A 17085-nucleotide genomic window follows, 5' to 3' on the forward strand; every position below is an offset into this window, starting at 1 on the left:
GTGGACTTTAGATGGGTCCACAGAGCAGCACTAGCAGTTAACACTCTAACTCGTAAGCCTTATAAAAAGGGGAGGGGGAGGGGGACAGGATCATCTCTCTCATCCCAGCTGGCAGTGTAGATGAGTAGTGCACACCATTAAGTCCAAGACGAACTGCTGGGGCAAGTTCAATGCTTTGACCAGGAGATGGCAGTGTTGTCTAAATACATAGCAGAGTTTACTGAGCCCTGAGGCAACTGGGCTAGATAAAGCCACAAGTGGGCTTTCTGGGAAGAAACAATCAGCAGTGACTGCCTCAATTAGTCTCAGAAGGACAACCGACTGAGATCTACAATTGTGGGTAAAGATATTTTGTGGGAAGAGAGTAGCCAGGCTAAGCTAAGTGACCCTGTCAGAGGCTAATTAGCAGAAAGAGGACCCCAAGAAAAGGATGAGATCCTGAAAGGCTGACACAGAGTGAAGACTGGCCAGAGAAGAGGCAAGAGTTGGACCAACAGGTATAGTCTCAGGTAAGAATCAGGTAAGAATCAAAACCAGGGAAGCCAGAGAAAAGACTGGTTCTGTGAGTATGGAAATTATAAGAACCGCATTTCAAAGCACCGATGCTTATGGCTTTGTTGATCTTCCCTCCCTCACTAAACAAACAGATTATGCTCCAAACATATGCTGGCAACAGGTGAGCAAAACACAAATGGTCCCTATTGTCTTGGATCTGTGTTTCCTGGGTAAGACACCTGCTCTCTTTCAGCTGCCTTGGGAGGGAACTTTCTGACAGTGGCACCTCAATCCCACCTGCATATCTTGCCAAAACCACGATGGTTCTTGGCTATACATATTGATTTGGGTTCTACTCTAATGGAAATGGTATGTGTGTGTGTGGGGGGGGGGGGGGTCAGTGGTGGAGGGGCTTTTATGAGATAAGAGATACTACATGCCACAGAAAGAAAATAACCTAAGTCAGTATTACTATAGCAACTTTGGTTCTAAGATATAAACCCAGTGACCTTTGGTAATTTGCTTATAAGATAAAATATTCAAGGAAAAAGCTTACTCAGTAGTGCTTTATACTTATAAAACAGTGGTTTTAAGTATGTATTAAATATACTTTTATTTATTAGACACACATACTTAATCGCCTTAGGTTGCAATTCCTTTGTTCCCTGGTTATAGAATATTATGCTAAAACTTACTAAAATAGTGGTTTATACTCATTTAAAAGTTTTTGTGTAATTCCACTCAGTAATCAGTGACTTATGGGGCTACATTCTATCGTTGGCAACCTCATCTGGAGCACATAAATGAATAACTTGCCCAGGGCACCTCAGTTCTGAGAGCTGGACCAGTTCTGGATCCTAGGACTCCTGAGTTAGTCCATACACCATGATACAACCTAGTTTACGTGAGCAGAAATTGTGTCTATGTACTCTTCCAGGCCCCATTGGTTTATGCATTAAGCTATAGAAACTTTGAGCATTAGCAAAACCTCTGAAGCACTCTGCTGTGGGAAAGTACCTGGTGGTAATCAGGGAACCATACAGAACCTTGCTCCGGGGACTGGGACTCAAGACACTGGTGCTCTGTCTCCTCCAAGCTTGCGATTCTGCATCAGGAATCCCTTCAGCCACTTAACTGTAGAACACGAATTGTTCTTGAAATCTATCCAAAATACTGCAGTGCCCATTGTGGGCTCTGTTTTATACAAGTTTTATGGTGCGAGACCAATGTTGATTTCCTTAGATATTTGTGTTTCAGGGCCAGAAGGATGATGGACACATAGAAACTGCCCCCCACCCCCACCCTGGGGAAAGGAGCCATCACTAGGCAGGGAGCCAGACCATGGAACAAAATAATTGGCCCCCAAGGCCACAATGAACTTTTCAGTGGCCATGGACTTAGTGACTTGAGAGGTTTTTGAGGGGAGCACCCTGGTGGTTTCCTTGGAAAGCCCTGAAGTGGGACCAGATCTGGGTAAAACATGCCATCAGGGGTCTCTAATTTAGTGTTTTACCTTCGTAATACCCTGTTCTCAGGTATCCCCTAACTTGCCAACCTGTTGAACTCCCTCTGATTTCTTAATTCATCGGAGCAGCTCACATTCAGATCACTGTCATTTTTCTTGTGTGCGCCATGTTTTGTTGAAAGAGAATGGCTTTAATCAAAGGAATGACTTGTTTGAAATACGACTTACAGTTTAGGTGAAATGGACCAAAGCAGTTTCCAGAAGCTCATGGTACCTCCCCTCAACCACTTATGGCTTAATTTACACCTACAGGGGATTATTAGTCTCATTCCTGCTGGCAGTGAGCTCACTCTGCACCTTTTCTGGTGAACTTGGTTTTTGCCAATCCAGTCCCTTTTCTATGTGCAGCCTGGAAGAGTGAGGAGATGTACCTGAGGGCAAATCTGAGAAGCACACAGACCCGGAATGAAGGTGAGAAAATGGAGTTCAGTACTGCACCTTGCATTTGCTCTTCCTCCTCTCCTATCTCACTCTTCTTCTTCATTCCTATTTCCTGGGTGTAGAGAGTTTATAAGGATGTCATCTGAAGTCCTTATCTCAGACTCTGCTCTTAGGGAAACACAAACTAAGATGTAGGCCCTAGAATTAAGATACTAATCACTAAGAACCCCTATAATTTAAAAAAGTGAATAAGGGAACAATAATATATTATATACTTTAAAACCGCAGGAAGTTACCATTTGGTGATGAAAGAAGAGACCAGAGGTGACTACAGGGAACTTCTATTTAGTGGTTTAAGTTTCTCCCATTAGTGAAGAAATAGGAAAACTGGTCTCTAACCTACTTTGCATATTTTCTGTCGTTCCAGCCTTGCCATTCCTTGGCTGGTGTTTTTTTTTTTTTTCCCTAAACTTTCTTTTCAGTCTTGTTGGAGCCAGCAAATCCTGGTGCTGCCTGCCTTTGCTGCCCTCCACAATGGCTGTTGTCTTATTATTTGAAAGGGTAGATTATGCCTCAGTGGTGGGAGAGATCTAAGCTTCTCTGCTGATTCTGAGTGAGAGGCCAAGGGGGACTGCCTTGAGAAACCAGCACCCTGTGCAGAGGGTTCCAGTATGAGATGGTGACATATGAGGCTCCTGAATTCACCTCCTCCCGAAGACACACTGAATCTACAGTTACACACGGAACAGTTCCCTCCAAAGGAAACCCAGAAACCAGCTGAGTGACTCTTCTTATACATTGAGTGAATGAAATAAACCCACATCAGATTAGGTGGGTCAGTGTGACACACTCTTGCCATAAACCCCACACCTGGCACAGTGCCATACAATTGAAAGGGAACTCCCAACTTCTAGCTTCTCTCTGAGGAGTGAAGGGTTTGGACCCAATATTTAGCACTCCAACTTTTAAAACTTCCATCTGAGGGATGGGCCCCCAAAACACCCAGCTCTAAATGCCAATAGAGCTTTTATCCATGAGACTCACCAGACCATAACAAATAGTTCTTAACAGGCTTCTAACAACTCCCTACGGCTATCCCCCCAGGGCTCTGCACAGAGGGAACAGTCAAAAAAGCCCATCTCACAGTCTTTCACTGAAAGAGGCTTATTTGCATATTTTAAAAGTTGAAGCCTGTGGGTCAGGCTCCTAATTTAGCACATATCTAGGGGCAACTGCTTTCCCCCACTGAGAGCAGGGAGGCCATCCGGAGCCATATTTACATTCTCTCTCTGCCCTGATACAGGCCATTAGTATCTCTCTGAAAGGAGCTTGTGCACACATCTAGAGCCCTGGTTTTGTGGCTGCTGGCCAGAGGATGCACCCCTTGATTGCTTGCCTCTGGTGGTTAAGTGTGGCTTCTGTTCTCCATTCTCACAGGACTATAGCAAACAAAGAACCAGTTGTTAACCAGCTATTCCCCTAGAGTTCAGTGAAGAGAGAACAGACAGAAACCGCAACTTGCAGTCTTTCTCTGAAAAAGGTCTACTTGATACACTACATGCTGCTACCCAAGCATTTGGCATCTAGGCTTTGACTGTGATTCTTCTCTTTAGGACACTGATATGTTTTGGAACATTCTCAACTAGTGTGAGTCAATAAGACAAAGAAGCAAGCTTGGACAATTACAAAAGTTTGAGAGACAATCAAGAACTAGGGCCAGTAAGATTCATCCCTACATGAAGCCACTTTTTCAAGACTGGGATGAGTGGTTGTTTTATCTAATGTGCATAAACATAGACTCAAGGAAAATGAAGAAATAAAGGAATATGTTCCAAACAACAACCACCACCACCAAGATAAAACTCCAGAAGCATACTCCATATCAAGTAAATATGTTATTTACCTGATAAAGTGATAAGTGATTTACCTAGTAAAAAGTTCAAAGTAATAGTTATAAAGATGCCCACAAAGGTTGGGAGAACAATTTGGGAACAAAGTGCAGATTTCAACAGAGAAAGATAGAAAATATTTACAAAGTACCAGACAGAAACCACAGAACTGAAGAATATAATAATGAAACTGAAAAAAAAATCAATAGAAGAATTCAAGAGCAGATTATATGAAGCAGAAGAAAGGATGAGCAAACTCAAAGATAGGGCAGAGAAATCAATCAGCAACAGCAAAATAAATAAATAAGCAAGTAAATAAATAAATAAATAAAATGAAAAAGAGTGTAGATAGCATTAGGGATTTATCCAGCTGACCAAAATTCACATTATAGGGTTGTTTCACAAAGAGAAAAGAGAGAGAGAAAGGGGCAGAAAACTTATTTGAAGAAATAATGGCTGAACAATTTTGTACCACAGGGAAGGAAACAAACATCCAAATCCAGGAATCCCAGAGAGTTCCAAATAACACAAACAGAAAGAGATCCACACCAAGAGAAATAATTATAATTAAAATGACAAAAGTTAAGACAAGGAGAGAATCTTAAAAGCAACAAGGGAAAAACAACTTTTAACATACAAGGGAACCCCATAAAACTAAACAAATTTTTTCAGCAGAAACTTGGAGGTTGGGAGTGTGGTATGATATATTCAAAATGCTGAAAGAAACAAACTGCCAACCAAAAAGCACATTCCAGATAAGCAAAAGCTGAAAGAATTCATCACCACTAAACCAGCCTTTAAAGATATATTCAAGGGACTTGTTTGAGTTAAACTGAAAGGGCACTAATTAGTAACAGGAAAACATACGAAAATATGAACCTCACTGGTAAAGGTAAATATATAGTTAAATCCAGAATACTCTAATGTGGTAATAATGGTAGGGGTAAATCATTTATAAACCTAGTATAAAAATTAAAACACAAAATTAGTAAAAATAATTACAATGGTAATGATTTGTTAATGGAAGCACAAGGAAAATGTGTAAATTGTGTTACTGAAAAATATAAAACACAAAGGAGGAGGAGAGCAAAAATACAGAGATTTAGTATGCATTTGAGATTAAATTCATAAGCTTAAAATAGATTGTTATATACATATATGATGTTTTATATAACCCTAATGTTAATCATAAGCAAAAACCTATAGCAGACACACAAAATATAAAGAAAAAAATCTAAGCATACCACTACAGAAAAATCATCAAATTATTCATACAAAGGAAAAGATGAAGAGAAGAAAGGAACAAAGGCCTTACAAGCAGCCAGAAAACAATGAACAAAGTGGCCATAGTTTAGCCCATGGCTATTAACAATTGCTTTAAATGTAAATGGAATGAATTCTCCAATCAAAAGCCATAGGACAGCTGGATGGATATAAAAACAAGACCCAACCATGATGCTACAAGAGACTTGCTTCAGATGGAAGAACTGAAAGTGAAGGAATGAACAAAGACATGCTCTGATAGAAACCAAAGAAATGGGGGTTGCTATACTTATATCAAACAAAAGAGACTGTATGACAAAGACTATTATAGAAAAGAAATTATTATTTTTTATTTCTTTAACTTTTTAATTTGTACCAAGCTTAATGTTTTCAAAGAATACATAATGTTATGGGGAAAGAGCTCAATATGTATACCATTATGAGAAGAAAAGGAAAATATAAAAAATGACTTTACAGAATGTTCTTAATATTGCTATATATATATATATATATTATAGTAAATTTTCATTTTATTGTCACATTGGTCACTTTTTTGTATTTTCTTTTCTTTTTATTGTTGTTCAAGTACAGTTAAAAGGGAAGTTATTTTAATTAAAGGCCTAAATTTCCTACACCTGAAGACCTCTAGTGACATTTTGATTAGGCCTTGAAAAGGTAATTACCATGTTTAGCTATTTCTATAAGTGTAGTAAACTGGGGTTTGAACTTTCTTTTCCTTAAGATTCTACCCCATATGGAAGCCTATAGCTTCTCTTCTACAGGGTCTCTTTCAGTCACTTTTAACTAGAGTAGTACTAATTGCTCATTTAAAAAAACAGGCTTTTTTCTGAAAGCAGTGCTGAACTTTCAGCATATTATTCTTGGCTTGAGTTGCCCACATTCCCATTGGAAGGAAGGATGACACTGTGTGGTTAAATCTACAAGGAACCCACAGGAAGACAGGAGGGGCTGCTCTCCAGCTGTCTCACCCAGAACTGGGTGACGATGAGGGGACCACCGTTCAGAGCCTCAATATCCTCATCTGAAAAAGGAAAATACCACCCAGAGCTTTTTGTGAGCCAGAGAAAAACATGAACATATGATATAAAGCAGAGAAGAGAGATTGGACATGATGGTTAGAGGAACAGATGTGGTCTACAGATGGGCTGGGTTCGGCCCACAACAGATTTTTTTAACCAGAAATTTTAACAGAAACTCTGGCTTTCTGCCTTCTTTTGAAAAATCCCACATGGCAACATTCTGGGGTCAGGGAATGGCAGCTTCCCCTTACACAGGGTGTGGTTTTCTCCAGTCCCAAACCAGACAAGGACACTACTGAAAAAAAAATTACAGGCCAATATCCCTGATGATCATAGATGCAAAAATCATCATGAAATGTTAGAAAACTGAATTCAATAGTACATTTAAAGGATCATACACCATGATCCAATGGGATTTATTCCAGGGGTGCAAGGATGGTTCAGCACTCACAAATCAGTCAATGCGATACACTACTTTAACCCAACGAAAAATGACTTGCCAAAATTTAACATTCATTCATTACAAAAACTCTCAACTTGTTATAGAGGAAATGTATCTGAACATGATATAGATTATATATGACAAGCTCTCAGCTAACATCATACTAAATGTGCAACAACTAAATGGAAAATCTTGTATTTAAGACATGAGAGTCCTGCTTCTGGTACCATTTTACAGATGAGCCATGCAAAACAGGATTCTAAGGAGGAAGCACCACCCTGATGATCTACCATGTCTCTGCTTTGGGCAGATAACTCCCTGTGTCAGTTCACATCCTCCAAGTGTCAGAACCAGGATGAATTAGACATGGAAGATATGGAGAGGTGCCCATAAAGTGTAAAGGAGAAAGGAATGGGAATAGGCAGAGATAGATAGAGGCTTCACCATTATGAAGGTCTGACACCTGTGAAAGGAGGGAAGAGGAAGCAGGATGGGCTGTCACACTGTCATGAAGGCTTGACAAAGCTTGGCTGGTCGGGCAGGGAGATCTGGAACAAGTATTGCCCATCGGCATCATCCTGCATGGCATAAAAATGGCCACACATCTATACCTTCATCTCAGTCACCACATGTGTGATGCTCAAGAAGGGCATGACCTCAGGTGAGACAACTCTGGAATAAGGTAGATCCTGAAGGAGGTGACGTTTGGAGCTGCTGGTCACACTCTGGATCAAGGTGGTACATCACATTGCCTACCAGAGGAAGTGAGCCAATGCAGTTGAGCAGGACACCACTATGGGCAACTAAGGTTGAGTTCCTCTGGAGACTCTCTGAGCATATACTGACAATATGTCTCAGGATTGTCCTACCAAGGATGCAGCTTTTCTCTACTGATGTTCATATGTCATTGTTTCAGGGATGACTCCTAGGGGCATTCAATCCCTGGTACTTTGAGGCAAGTGCCTTTAATACCAGAGAAAACCCTCAGGCAGAAAAGCTCAGATAGATGCTTGAGGTGGGAGACTGTCCACTGCAGCTGCAGACCAGCTTAGGGGTGACCAGGGGCACACAGAGTGAGATCAACAGCATCTGCTATGCTCCTCAGTATGCCTGGCAGTGCCATCTGTGCTAAGGTAAAGTTAAGTAGCAATTCTAAGTTTCTGTTGCATTTTTGGGTTGTCACCAATGGGTGTATTAATTTGTGATTGGTCTAATTCTAGCAAATGGGAGCTCCAATATTCATTCTAGTAGCAAAGAATAGAGTGTGAATGATAAATGATAGGGCTGTGAGTGATGTGAGACATTAATTCCTCTGGGGGCAGGAGTGCGTGCAGTTGATGGTGCATTTAGAACAACCTTTGACTTTCCATAGGGATATATAGTTGCCCTGGCAGGTTGCCTCAGTTGGTTGGAGCGTCATCCCATTCACCAAAATGTTACAGGTTCAATCCCTGGTGATGCTACATACCTAGGTTGCAGGTTTGATCCCTGGTCAGGGTGCATATGGAAGAAACTGATTAATGATTCTTTCTTACATTAGTATTTCTCTTTCTCTCTTTCAAAATCAATAAACATATCCTTGGTTAAGGATTAAAAAATAGGGACATAGAGTCTATTTTGTAAGAACAAATGTTTGGCTTGGGGAGGTGTTTGAGCCTCTTCCTAGTCATTCAGCAGTTCAGTGTTAACATTCTGCACCACACAGTGGACAGATCTTGAAAGACCCTGTCCCCACATCTGGAAAGACCCCACATGAGGTGCCCCAGCTCTCTGGGGGATGTGCTGTTTGAGCCCATCCCTCCCCCAACATCCTCACACTTGCATGACTTACAGAAAAGAAAATTAGACATATGAATGCCTAGATACAAATTCCTAGAAGCTGAGTGTCTCGTATGGTCCACCACTTGTAAGTGTAAACCTCTAGAGTTTCTACTCTAGTTTAATATAAGCCTTTAGTGATTATTGGCCTACAACTGCTGCAGAGGCCAGTTCCCCCCGCCAATACTGTTAAACAGAAACTTCCTCTCCTGGATGGAAACAGGACACTGTGGGTCCTGTGGAAAGTGAGTGGTAAAGAGCTCTCTGGGGAGGCAGCTGCTTGAAGTACTTCTGTGTTTTGTCTAGAAAGCAATGGTGTCTGGATGGTTCTCCCATGTTCCTCTGCCCTGCAGGATTAATGGCACACAAGCCACCTGTTCTGCTCTCCGAGAGCCTGTGCTGTCCAGGAAGCTGGCTGGTCCTCTGCCTGCGGGAGGAGAGCGTGGCTCACTTTGGAATTACTCTTCTCTTTTTGGAATACGCACTGCCAGTTGTCTGTGTGCTGGAACTCAGCTAAGAGTCAAGATTCTTACAACTTGCTACAGACTATTTTTGTCCTTAAGAAACTAATTGTATAATAAAATGAACCTGGAGAAGGCCACAGTGCCTTATCAATATATCTAGAAAATGGGTATGACAGAACCAAAAGTGTTAATACATGTATCCCTAGTCTGTTTACCCCCTCAACTCATGAGGGAAATTCTGCCAGAGTCTCCTGACTTCTTCCACCCTACCCATCTCAATCCATCCAGAAGTATTTGGATCCAGGACCTCATTAGGTAAAAGGAGGAATATTTATTCTGAAATTCGAAGCATGCCCCCATCCCATCCTCTCCGTTTCAGTAAACAGCATAGTCACCTTCCCTTGGCCCTCATAACCAACCCTTCAGCCAGTCCTGCAGAGTTCAAGTCTAGAATATCTGATATCAGCTCACCCCTCCTCTTCACTGCCACCTGTCTCACCTGAGCACCCTCATCTCTCCACAACGGTCCTACCTTTAGCCATTATTGTTCCTTTCAGATAGTTCTCCTCAAAGCAGCCAGCAAAATCATTTTTAGAGACTTAAATTTAGGAAACTATTATTTATGCTATCCCTCTATTCAAAACATGTCTTGACTTCCCCTAGCCCTTAGAATTAAATGTAAGTTTTTTAGGTACCGCAGGCCCTAACATGGCCCAGCTCCTGCCTGCCTCTCCACTTCCCCTCATTCCATCTCCCCTCCCTCACTGAATCCCAGACTAAGACGCTTTGTCTTAGGTCAGGTTCTCTGGAAAGTGGACCCTGAGATTAGGATTTATATCCTCTAGCTCATTTTGAAGGAGATCCCAGAAAGCAAAGAGAGGGGAGATGACATAGGAAAGGGAGTAAAACCAAAAAAGGGTGCTTTAACAAGTGGGTTGCTCCTGTGGGCAACTGGGACTCATCCTACTGGAGACCCTCAAAAAACTGTGTGGAATAACTTTGCATTGTCTATTAAGGGGCAAGGAAACTGGAGTATTTATCCATCCACTCCCATTCTTCACTGGTGGACAACTACTGGGAAGGTTGACTCCCTGGTACTTTTAGCCTTCACCTAATTACAGCCAATCTTGCTGCCATGGCAACAGAATGAAGGGCCGTAGCCTGGATTTGCTGCAGAGTCTTTTCTTGCTCTGATTGCTTTTATGAAACAGCTTTCTTTACCACCCATTTTCTTTACCATTAGGGGTCAGAGTACTGTTCCCTGGTGTGGCTTCTTGGGAATCCGAAGAGGCCTACCAAGTGCTAAGCATCTTCGTGGTGGTTGGAGGAGAAGGTGTTTCAGCATGTCTCAGACCTCCGGACCCTAGAAATGTCACCAATGTGGTAGGCACCTGATCCCTTATAGAGCTTCTCGCTCACTATCTGGTGTCCTTGTGTCTCAGGCTATTCCAAGCATTTACCAATTTCTGTTCTTCAAGACTAATTAACATGATGTTATTAGTTTAGTGGGGCAGAATGATGTTTTATGGCAGGGGTGTTAAACTCATTTCCACTGAGGACCACATCAGCCTTGTGGTTGCCTTCAAAGGGCCGAATATAATTTTAGGACTGCGTAAATGTAACTACTCCTTAACAGTTAAGCAAGAGCTCAGTGTTGCCACCGGGTAAAAACAAAATGCCAGGCCAGATTAAACAAAGTGGAGGGCCAGATTTGGCCCGTGGGCCTTGTGTTTGCCACCTGTGTTTTATGGAACGACCAGACAATCAAGACCCTTCAAATTGTGTTGTGATAAGAAGCATGGGGAAAGACCACAAATGCGTAATTATGTCCATTCCAAGTGAATTCGAACTTCTCCGATAATTTTTCCTGCAAGAAATGCAAAAGCATGCAACATCCCATGACCGATAGCCACATGGCAAGTGCCACACACCAACTAGAAGAGTTGATCTATTCTAGCAAAGATACTACATCTGGCACAGTAGCTGGGTTAGGTGCACATAACCATCGTTTATTAGCCCATACTAACATGCCCACCTCTCTAAAACTCTTGTCCCCCTCATCAATACTCTGTCAAGATAGTCTGGCATCCCTGACTCTATTTGGCCATCACTAGTTTCAAGCTTCTACGAGCCATCCGAGCAGCGAATCAGGACTCGTGGAGCTGGTCCTGAGTCCTTGGAGAGTGTTCCCCACACATTCCCATCAACAAAATTTCCCTCGTTCAGTTTTACCCTTCATTCCTTCTCCCTCTTCCCAGGAAGGTCCTATTCCAGCACCCTTCAGATCCATTCTCAGGCATTTTTCCTTCATTCTTGCCAGTACATATTAACCAGGTTCTGAGACTGTTTTGGTGAATAGCTTGTTCCCCTCCTAAAGCATGGGTGGTACTATCTTACGTAGGCTATACTGGCTCTTAATCCTCTTTGTGGGCCTAGAGGAGGCGGGACAAAGAATTTAGAAGGGCAGATATCACCTGGCCAGGCATCTGCTTCAGGTGAGACTTTTCACCTTTCCAGGGTAGTGGGAGGCTGTCATGAAAGAGGCCCAGGGGGCATTTCTGCCATCCCTAGGGTGCTCAGGGTAGTGTGGACATTCAAAGTTAAGTGCATCCCTCCAGACATTCCTGCTGGGACTATGAGTTCAGCCTCCTTTTTAACTTTTCTGCAGTCAGGTACTGGGCCTGGTTTTCAGTACTGTCTGGCCTCAGTCCTCAGGAGACAATCCCTTTAAATGCTGCCAGGGACACGCTCTAGCTTTCAGATTGTGACTGGGTTGGTGATGAGCTGACCTGAACCTGTTATTTTATTTTCTTTTTATTTTTTATTTAAAGATCTTATGTATTTATTTTTAATGAGAGAGGAAGGGAGAGAGAAAAAGAGGAAGGGAAACATCCGTGTGCGAGAGAAACATCGATCAGTGGCCTCTCACACGCCCCCAACCGGGGACCTGGCCTGCAACCCAGGTGTGTGCCCTGATGGGGAATAGAACCGATGACCTTTCAGTCTGTGGGATGATACCCAGCCCACTGAGCTATACCAATTAGGGCTGAATCTGTCATTTTCTTCCTTCACAGTATCAGTGATACTTAATAACCAACCAGTATCATGGTTCCTAAATCTATCATTGTCCTGATAGCTCTATAAATTGTATGAACCACGATGAGCTACAGCCCATCTATCCTGCTCCCATAGCAGTGAGGTTGGAAATCATAGGCAAATGCATCTGAGTCTGCTGTACTTTTTAAAAAAATTTTTTGCAGATTTGGAAACTGAGATGCAAAATGGCTAGAGTGATCCTCCAACTAGTTAGTGGAAAAGCTTGGTCTGAAGTAAGTTCCCTGGCTTACCAGCTGGCTGTCCAGGTGTAACAAAAACCTTCCATTTTGGTCAAACAGATCATGTCTTTAATGTATATAGTGGTATTCTTTATGCTCTTGTTGCTCTACTCACATCTCCCGGGTTCTCTGAATGTTGGCCGATAACAGCTCACATCTGCTCCTTTCCCAAAAAACAGGTTCTGGGCAAACAGAAACCTGTGGAGTCTGCAGTACCCACCCCACTCCACCCACCTCCTCACCTGAGCCAGGTTTTAGCCGATAACTAGCTCAGGGCATGAGAGGCAACCCCCTTGCTTTGAGATACAATTAGTTTTATGGTGCAATTTATGCTTCAGAATTCCAGTGGGATCAGAATGACAGGAGACTTCAGGGAGATCACATTCTTGCTTAGCTTTTTCATCTGCTCTCCTTGTTTTAGGTCTGCTTCTAGGGAGCCCAAATTAAGACAGGTGGTAAAGGAAGCAGAGTCTGGGGGTGGACTTCTGAAGTTGGATTGCTCACTAGTTGTGTGGCAATGAGTATGCCAAGTAGTGATAGTCCCTGGCATGCTGGGAACTATGTGAGTGCTAAAACTAATTAAAATGAGGTACAGGTGGAAGAGGAAACTCGAGTTGGTTCAGTGCCTTGGGCAGTTGAAAGGTATGGTGGAGAGAGCAACAAACATCCATTCTATAATCCTCATTATTTCTAAGTGCCACTGACTTACTAAAGAGAAAAAATGACAGACTTAGATACATTAATCAATGATTTAAAGAAGGGTACTAATTGGATGGCCTCCCTCACAGCATTTTAAAAGGTCCATATATTCTGCAGCTGAAGGGAGGACAGATGAACAGGGTCAGAGCGAGGGTACCCAGGACACAAAATTTTAGGTGGTTGCACTCAGGGTTGTAGTGGTGCAAGGTCAGTACTTGCATGACCTTGAGGATGATTGCCTTAAATTTTGTATTCTAGGTGCCTCAATTGCCTCACTCTATTATCAGACCTACAGCTGAAGCACAGAGGTTAATTTTGATGGAGCCGACCTTCAGAGAAGCTTCATTCCCAGCCTGGTCAAGAATCCTACACCAAAGCACTGGCTCTAATAGGGAAGGAACAAGACCTTGAGATTGGGAATGGGGCTATCTGGGGAGAGGTCCTTGAGAAACTTGAATCTCATAATCTCTCTGAACCCTCTGGGCTTGTAGAAGTAGTTCACATCCTTGTTGGAAGATAGAACCCACTCCCTTCCTTCAAGCCTACACAGAAGGCTGGAATGAGATGCACACCTGATTAAATATTTGCCCTCCTCAGCAACTACCTGCACCTAATCTCCCGCCCACCAGACCTATAACAAGGGTCAAATTTCAGCAGAAACCTTCTGAAAAAGTGGTAGGCCTGATGAGGTGGGTGAGAGATGTCAAAGGAGCATAAGGGCCCAGCTAAGACGCAGGCAGAGACCAGGGCAGCATACATGGTAATGGACTCCGAGGTTGCCGAGTTCACCGGAGGAGGAATATACATCAGGATAAAGGGTAGTTTGCCAAAATGAAGGCACTCACCCTTGGCATAAGACTTAATGCCCTGGAAAGGGCCTTGAGTGATAGAGCTGGGAATGCTTTTGGAAGCCTAGAAAAAGCAATGGCCCACATTAGATGAGGTAGAGATGCCAGAACTGCCTAGAAAGACTGACTATTGAGGAAGGGATCATGCTAAAATGGATCTACTGCATAAGACAACCATGATCTACTCTGTAAGAGCTAATAGTGTTCCTCAGCAGAGTATTAAGGACACTGTTTAATGAGATAATAAATGCATCGGTAAGAAGACAACAGCATTGATAACAAGTTACCCTCTATGAGCTGGAACTGACCGGAAGCCCTGCTTTTATGGAACTGGGCTCACTGGAAGGAAGGGGGGTGATAGGATCTCAGAAGAGCAGAGGCCGAGTGGCCACACTTAATCTTCTGAACAAGGTGAGCATAATGATCATAATGGGCAAACTGGTTGGATGGTCACCAGGGAGGCCTGCCAGCAGTCATCCATGGAGATGGCTTGTACAGACCGGCATTCCTAGGGCAGACCACAAGGAAACTCCTTATTGTGCATAACAAAAAACAGTTAAAAATACAGGAGCAAAAGTGTGGCATCAGCTGTCCCAGTAGGAAACCGTGATCTCTTGCTACCTTTTTCATAGTTTAATATTCTGGGGTCGTGTATCCCCTAGTTAATTTGGGAGTTGGGTTTGTTGCCTCAGATGATACTACCTTTTTAATTTAGGTAGGACAATGGCTTTGGCCCTTGTATTAGGGAAATACATTTGCTCCCAGAGGAGCCCTGACTTATTCGGATGTTTATATAAACCATCATGTTTATATGGGTTCACTAGGGTCCTTTCCAGGTTGGTGTGGTGCAACCAATCGATTTCTTTTCACAGATTTTCATACTCTGAAGTGAATTCTAACTTCTCAACAGATGGGAAGCACATCAATTCTTTGTTGTTCTTCATAAGCCTTTGGGAATATGAGCAATATCTTGAGTGTTGCTACAGGGTAGGAACATAGGTTATGTTATGTTAATGTAATTTTGAATGTTTAGATGGTGATTCAGACAAGGTTTATTTTATGAGTATTTGGTCTGACTCATTGAGTCTCCCTTTTTGTGTTTATAACTTTCTTTTAAAAAATGAGGATGTATATCCATGATTGTCAAAGAGGTGGCAATAATTGAGGAAGAAGTTCAACTGTACGATCAGCAGCTGAGATACCATCATCTGAGCATGCCTGTACAATCCAAAATTTAGGGTCATTCCCTCTTTTTCTTACCAGAAAGTGAATTAGGCTTCCTGCTAATGGGTACCTCCAAGAGTCCCATCGCTGCTGGCAGACAGAAGGCATCCAGGGGCTGATTCAGCACATTTATGGTCAGGACTTTGAACCAAATTAAGAGCCTCTTTTTGAAATGGGGTCCAGAGGGGACTTCCAAAAGCCTTGAGCTTGCTCAGTGTCCTCGGCTAATTATACCGTTGTCCCAAATATGTAAAAGAGGAACTAGGTTTATGCAAAAAGAGTGGGATTCCCCTTTTGGCATATGGTGGATTTTTAAGCATTTATTCTAAACATAATGTTCTTTCTTCCCCAGTTATCCTCCGGCTTTAATCCTTCCTGCCTCTTTCCTCTTTTAAAATAAACAAGGCAAGATTATACTTATGGGCCCATCCCTGCCTGGTGATTAGATCACCCACCGACCATCTTGATGTGTATAGTGTCTGGCACTCTGCCCCACTGTGTGGGGTAGCAGGCTGCTCTAAGGTGTGGGGGAGGGGTAGGAGAGTCCCGAGGAGCTTGTCAGTAGAGTTCCATGGCCCCGAGTGTGTGCTTGAGATGAAGGCTCTTAGAGGACCATATTTCTGGCTAGTAGACTAGTCAGAGAATCACAGCCTGCTCTGTTGTCATGGGCAGTTCAAGGTCTATCTGCCCCAATTCTTAAGTGACAATACTGAGACTCTTGACTATAAGCATAAAATGAAAACTTAAGAAATGTGGGTGGCTTGATCTTTCGAGGGCTCAAGAGGCTTGCCTGAAGAAACCCACCTAGCTCTTGGCAGAGCTGAGGCTAGCAAACGGATTTTCCTATGCGAGGCTCTTTCTTGCAGACTGCAAGCTGTTTGTGTTTAGATGTTCCTGTTGTGGCTCTGCTGACCTCTAGATCAAACAGATGTATGCCCAAACAAAAAAATCCCCAAGCATTTATTTCTAGGACATTTCCCCCACCCACAGGCTTCCGAGCACAACGGGTCTGGGATGTTGAGTAAGGACTTTTCTACCTCTCCCCTCAAGCCCTCTCCATCCCCACAGGTTCTACTCCTTGGGGCAGAATTCTCTCTACCCAAACCCACAGACTGTTCTGTGAAGCCCTTATACTTTTGAACCAGTGCATCCCATCTATATCATTCAAGTTGGCAAGTTTTTCTACTTGGCCTTCAAAAATCCTGCAGAGGTGTGCTTGATGAGCAAGAAATATACTTCTTGCAAAGGAGACTTTTGAAGCTGATATCTGCCTTGAACCAGACTGGCTGTGCGCTTTCAGTACTCACCATGCATTCCTCCAGCCCCCAAGGCATTCAGTTGCTACAGGAGTGACAATTAACTAAAGGGAGAGTCTTTACCTTCCATCTACTATGCGGATCCTCCAATTCTGGGGTCATTATTAACATTTGCATTGAGTTCAACTGTTTCCCGCCTGCTATTACGCCAATTCAATTGATCCTCATAACCATGTGCAGTCATAAGTCATAAAGATCTTAATCTCTTTGCCATTACCTTCCTTATTTATTTTAAAAAATAAATGTTCACTCAGAGTGTGCAGTAAGTTCCAAATACAGCATTTTCACTTCAAGCCCAGGGTTCTTTCCACAGTTTGATGCTATCTTGCCAGACCTAGATAACTTC

General features: G+C 42.8%; 1 long non-coding RNA gene across 1 annotated transcript; it reads left to right on the forward strand.

Annotated features, from left to right (window-relative positions):
• The first annotated feature begins 264 nt into the window (after positions 1-264).
• LOC128625897 (uncharacterized) lies at positions 265-14599 on the forward strand. The gene is made up of 4 exons (XR_008389788.1): positions 265-509; positions 2273-2431; positions 10561-10700; positions 13610-14599. It is a non-coding gene; the product is annotated as an uncharacterized LOC128625897 (long non-coding RNA).
• Positions 14600-17085: the final 2486 nt, after the last annotated feature.

This window comes from Artibeus jamaicensis, unplaced genomic scaffold, assembly GCF_021234435.1.
Source record: "Artibeus jamaicensis isolate MK-2021 breed Jamaican fruit bat unplaced genomic scaffold, CSHL_Jam_final scaffold_1031, whole genome shotgun sequence".
NCBI classification, from domain to species: Eukaryota; Metazoa; Chordata; class Mammalia; order Chiroptera; family Phyllostomidae; genus Artibeus; species Artibeus jamaicensis.